This window comes from Bactrocera dorsalis, chromosome 2 (genome assembly GCF_023373825.1).
Source record: "Bactrocera dorsalis isolate Fly_Bdor chromosome 2, ASM2337382v1, whole genome shotgun sequence".
Taxonomy (NCBI): Eukaryota; Metazoa; Arthropoda; class Insecta; order Diptera; family Tephritidae; genus Bactrocera; species Bactrocera dorsalis.
Window position 1 is genome coordinate 84733353 of NC_064304.1, and position 6000 is coordinate 84739352.

Consider the following 6000-nt stretch of genomic DNA (forward strand, 5'->3'; position numbering starts at 1 on the left):
TAAGATAATCCAGCTCAAAATATCCAGCATTACTTGCTTTATTCGCATTTGTCCTTGGGAAAACCACCAAAGGTCGTCTAAAATTAAGCTTTACTTTGTGGCGAAATGGAATCGTCTATAAGCGCTAACTAGTAATTAGTGAAAGCGTTAATTAGCAAATACGGTTGCAAATTTATATTCATGTTCCTGTATATATTTGTCTGTGTGCCCCAGAAAGTGGCCAATATAAGTCGCACAATTTGCGGTTCATTAAGAGCGCATCAGTATTTACAAATAGGGCATTAGGAACATTTGTTTAGCGAGTAATTAGTTTGCTTTGCGAATATTGTATGTTTGTATGTTTGTAAAGAAAGCATAGCATGTGTAGACAGTAGAATGACGCTGGTAGCACACATTATTCACATGTGTATGTCAGTTAGATACTCGCTTGCCATGACCAAGTAATCTTCATACAAAGTAATCATTAAGTGGGAGCAAAAGGTTATAGCGTCTGTAATAGGTTTACATTTATAAAAATCTAATTTTCTAGATATGTACATATGTATATATAAATAAAATGCTAATCTTCAAATATTGTATAATATCATTTATTTTCTTGCTTTCTTCTAATTTATATGTTTATAATTATTTTATAACTGGTTTTTCTAATAGCACATGTTTTTCTTTCTGTAAAAAATTTAGAATTTCATGCTTTATTCACATACTGTTTATTAATTAATGGCGTTTAATTACATAGGGATTCTCGTACATAAGTATGTACATATTTACTTGGACTCAATAAGTTCACGTTTTTTATCATTCCAAATACTTGTTTGTATTTGTTTTTATATCGTCGCTTTATTGCACCGGTGCTTACCGGTAATCAGTAATCGCTGAAGGCATACCGTTAATTAACACAGAGCCGCTTGCACATCACAACAGCGGTGAGCGGTGCTCACGGTTGGTGGTCATTTGCGAGTTTATGAGTTCATTAGTGCAAGTATTTTTTGTATTTGCATTAGTTTGTTTTTGTTTTGTATAGATACCTCTTGCCGATGCATTGTTCACCGTTATCATGTAATTATGTTTTTGCTAAAATGCAGTTTGTAGTTGCAAAATAGTCACAGCTGCTTGGAGCGATCTTCTTCTAGAGTTGTGAGTTGCGTGGAGAAGTATCCTATAAATTAAAAACTCTGAAGTTTAATGTCATTTTCTGTCACAACTCTCCGTCAAGTTCGCCAACTTAGTGAACAAATAGTAAGAATATTTGGATATACATACATAACATTTAAGAGCATCATTTTTTTACTTTTTAGGTGCTTAATCTGTCAGTCAGCGTACATTCTTAATTCATTTAAAAATGGTTTTATGGGTACACATATGCATGTATGTATATAGTATGTGCCCTTTTAATTAACCCCTTGACCTTGAACTGAATATAGCAATCATGAATTATAAAAACAAACTTGTTGTTGAAATCTTTAATACAAAAGCTTTATTTAATCAACGCAGCTCATTATATGAGAAGAAGCATTTGTCAAATTTATAACAGCAAAAAAGAATCTGAAACTGGTAATTTCCCTTCGCGAGTTTTTATAAAATCTGATTAGCTCTACCAAAAATCAAATTATTCTTGAACATCATATTCGTTTGATTTAATATGTATTAGAAAGGATTTCATCTTTTCAGTTCTTAAGTCGAACCTTTTCTGATCTTAGTTTGATCACTATTCTGCTATAGTTAGTCTACGAGTATAATTCGTTGAGGTTTTTGAAAGCACGAAATAACCAATTTTTGTGAGCAGAAAGCCCTTGGACCTCTTCACATTGCTCTTAGTCCGAAATGCGGCAATGCTGCTTGTTTACATGCGCATTGAACCAGAAATGGTTCTCTCCGCTGAACAAAATTTGGCTCGAATCGTCTTCTCGGAACTTTTCAGGAGCCCATAGAGCGATGCGATATCACTTGGGTAGGCCGAGCATTGCATAAGCCATATTTTATACGCTTTCATTTTAAAATCTCTACGTAAAATGCACCAAGTCGTTCCATACGTCAGTCAGAGTTATTGCGAACGCCGTCGAATCGACTCAGCACGGTCTTCGTGTACTGCGGATACGGCTGCTACATTTTCATCACTGCTAGCGATATCTGTCAAGAAAGGCTATTGAAAAAGGTAAATCAACTTAGATCACCCTTTACACATATAATATACATACGCTTATTCACTTCCACTTCTTTCATGATAGTCATAATTCCGAGATTAGAAACGACTTTTCTATTATAAGTTAGGATTCCTTAACTTTGTAATTCTATATGAAATCCGTATTGGAAATTATGGCAATTCCTATGCGCGTTGAAATAAGTGAATATTATTTAAGTAGCACTGTGAGCTTTACGAAATTTATATCGCAATCAATATACATATGTATGTATGTATAGTACGTATTACAGTTCAGAGACTATATTGGCTGGAAAACGCCCTATAGTTGTACGTTATCCAAGTTTAAACATATTTTATTAGGTATCTGCTGGTGGTAGTAGAAGAAAAAAACCCGCATTATATTGCACTCAGTAAAGATGAATAGACTCTTGTAGAACCCCCAAAGGTGATCTAGTCACCGATGCCCAGAGCATACTTAAATTATGGTGGGAACACTTCTCCTGCTTGCTGAATGGCAGTGAACGCACAACACCAGGAGAAGGCGAACCCGATTCCCCAATCGATGACGATGGAGCAGACGTTCCATTACCCGACCATGAAGAAGTTCGAATAGCAATTGCCCGCCTGAAGAACAACATACCGGCAGGGGCCGATGGATTGCCGGCGGCGAAGAACTGATAAGGAGCATGCATCAGCTTCTTTGTAAAATATGGTCGGACGAAAGCATGCCCAACGATTGGAATTTAAGTGTGCTATGCCCAATCCATAAAAAAGGAGACCCATCACTTCCGTCAAAGTTATTCAAGGTCAAAGTTGAGCTAAAACTGAATTTTATTATTTTTATTTTATTATGATTTTTTTGAAAAATTTCAGAGAAACTTTCTCAACACTTCAATTTCCTACAAAAATAATTTGTTTCCGCAGCAATGTATCGATTGGTTTCGCAAAACGAGTTGGTGTTGTTGCTTTACATGCGTTTGTAGTGGTAGGTGGTGTTATTTTGCAACTTGCTGGCAATATGAAGGAACTATTATCATTTAATCCATACTACAAGTTTAAAAAAAAATTAAATTCCGAAATTTCAACTTCTTTACTATATATTGCAAATGTACGTACATATGTATATATGTACTACAACACACATACGAGTATGTATGTATGTATATAATCTCTCACCTCTCACTTTACACAGCATTTTGCTTCATCTTACTGCTGTCACCCGCTGTGCCGTGGGACTCGTTTCGCTGTCCCGATGATTAACTAGAATTTGTGTCAAACTCTTGGCGCCGGAAGGCAAGTGGTTTTAGCGTTCTTCTTTAATTACCTCATAAGTTGTAGCCTCTTTTGAATATTCACAATTATAACGAGTAACTGAGCAATATCTGGTATTAGACGCAAGCGCGAAAACCAATCAGTGACAACGTGCTGGAACAAAGAGTAAAGTGATCGTGCTTTTCGCGCAAACAATGCTTAGAATAAATAAACAAATATATGTATACTTAAATATGAACATACATATATATATGTATATGTATATACACCTCTATGTATATATACATATGTATGTATGTATCGCTTTGGATTTTAGGGAATTATTCAACCTGTTTGCACACACATTTCGGCCTGAGAAACTCATTTGAAACCACGGTATCTGCGCCGCATCCGACAGCTACTCCCGACTAGTTTTGCTGAATCTAGTCTTTCTGCTAGCCGCTAACAGGTGGAGTTGGCTAAGCTGCTTGTCGGCGTCAAAATTGTTGCTCCAGTGCGCATGTGCGCCGCGACGAATGCTGAACTAACCAGCTGAGCCCGAGTGGACAGCCATTCACTCGGTCAAGCCAAAATATTTATTTGTTTTGCCATAGCTAAATATTTACAAGCTCTATCTAAAGTGTTTTGAACATTGTTGTAGTTGTGTGCTGGATTTCGGTGGAATGTCGACGAATGACGACGAGCTGCAGCAAAAGCCTCGCTTGCAACTTGCGAGTCAATACTTTGTTTATTCGTACGTTCAAGTTGAGTTTATTTCTGCAACTGTTGTTTACTATTTACGGCTATTTTAATTTTTATTGGATTTGCTTGTAGATGTTGTTGTTGTTGTGATATTTCGTTACGTCCGCTGCATATTTGCTAGTGGGTTTGCTGTTTTTATTGTTATTATCGATTATATGGTCAATTGCTGTTGCAATTGTTGCATTTTTTTAGATGCGTTGGTCGAACAGTTACTGTTGCTTTTGTCGCTGTTGCGATTACGTGATTTTGTCGCCACATTCACTTTGTTTGTCATATTATTTAACACTTATAGAAATCGTTTTCGGTTAATTTAAAAAATCGAAATTTTATACAAAAAATTTTGTGAAGAAAAGTCGAGCCAAAAATTATTACCTTAAGGTCAATCTGTCAGTAAGAGTTATTTTTTTCTACTTATCCATGATCGGCAGATATAGACACGGGAAAACTAATAAAGAACATCCCTGTGACGGTTGTTGTTGATGCGTAGGGAGAAGACAAAACCTTTTGCCGAACAAAAACCTCTAGTTAGCGATACATCCATATGTATATCACTTACATATGTGTGAAATATAACGACTCTATCGCTAGGATTTACTGAGCAAAATCGCCTCTAGATCCATAGAGAGGGTGAGCCTGTCACATTGACTTAAAGAACGTGTGCTCCAGATGTCGCAAAACAAAAGCTCGGTTAAGTCTTTTGTGCAAGGGGGGCCACAGAATTTCGGAAAGGGGGCTTTTGAAAAAATACTGTTATTTAAAAGAGAATTTTGTAACAGTAGATATTCGTGAAAATGTGGACTTATACCATTATTTTTCTATATATATACGGATAGGAATGTTTTCTACTCTAGGCAAGAATATTACAAGAAAATAGTTTTAATAAAGTAATTGAATATAAAAAACTGCAAACTCGAAAAATTGTACGAAAAACTTTAATTGCTCTGGGTCAAAGCCAGAGGCCAAATCTGCGGTCAAAATATCCAATGATGGAAGCACGGGACATCTCGAAAGATATATTGTCACAATTATCTGAAATTTAAACATTCGATATTCTAATATTTCGTAATTCTCCCACATAACCAAACATTAAGTTCAACATTACTCTTACATTATATTATGGGTTTACGGCTTTCAAAAACAATGAAATTTTTTATTGTTCTGTTAAACTCTTCAACACCTGTAGAATATTTTCCTAAATTTCAAGTTGATTCTAGTAATAGTTTCGGAGATACAGCCTTGAGAACTTGTGCGCTCGAGTCCAGCTAGGCTAAGTGTGCCGTCTTAAAACAGGTTTTTCACGAAACTTTGTTTTTGAAGTCGGCTGGCAAGATTTCTCGAGAACTACTCAGCCGATCTTCATGAAATTTTGCACAGGTTTTTAAAGAGGTTAAAGACTCTGACGAAGTGTTTTTTTCGATTACATCGATTTGAAAAAAAATATACCGAAATTTTCACTGAAATTTCATTTTTTTTTTGTAAAAAGTTCTGCAAAAAATACAATTTTTAGTTTTTTTTTGCCTTTAGCCAAGTTCTAAGTTAAGGTTTTAACTAAAACACGTATTTTTCACTTTAGATGATCCGGCAAGGAGTTATAATGCCAACGCGGGTGCATCTTTTTTCCGAGGGTCACCGGAAATGGCGTCGCAATGGCTGAGTTTAAAATATTTTATTCCAAAAATTTCAAAATTTCTTTACTAATAGTGTATGTTTGTAACAATAGAAAAATCTAATAAAATATTTCATTTTTATATGAGAAAAAAGTTGTTGAAAAAAGGCTGTTTTTACACAAGGGAACCCATGTAACCCCCTTAAAATTATAAAATGCCGAAACAAAAATTTTTATGTTA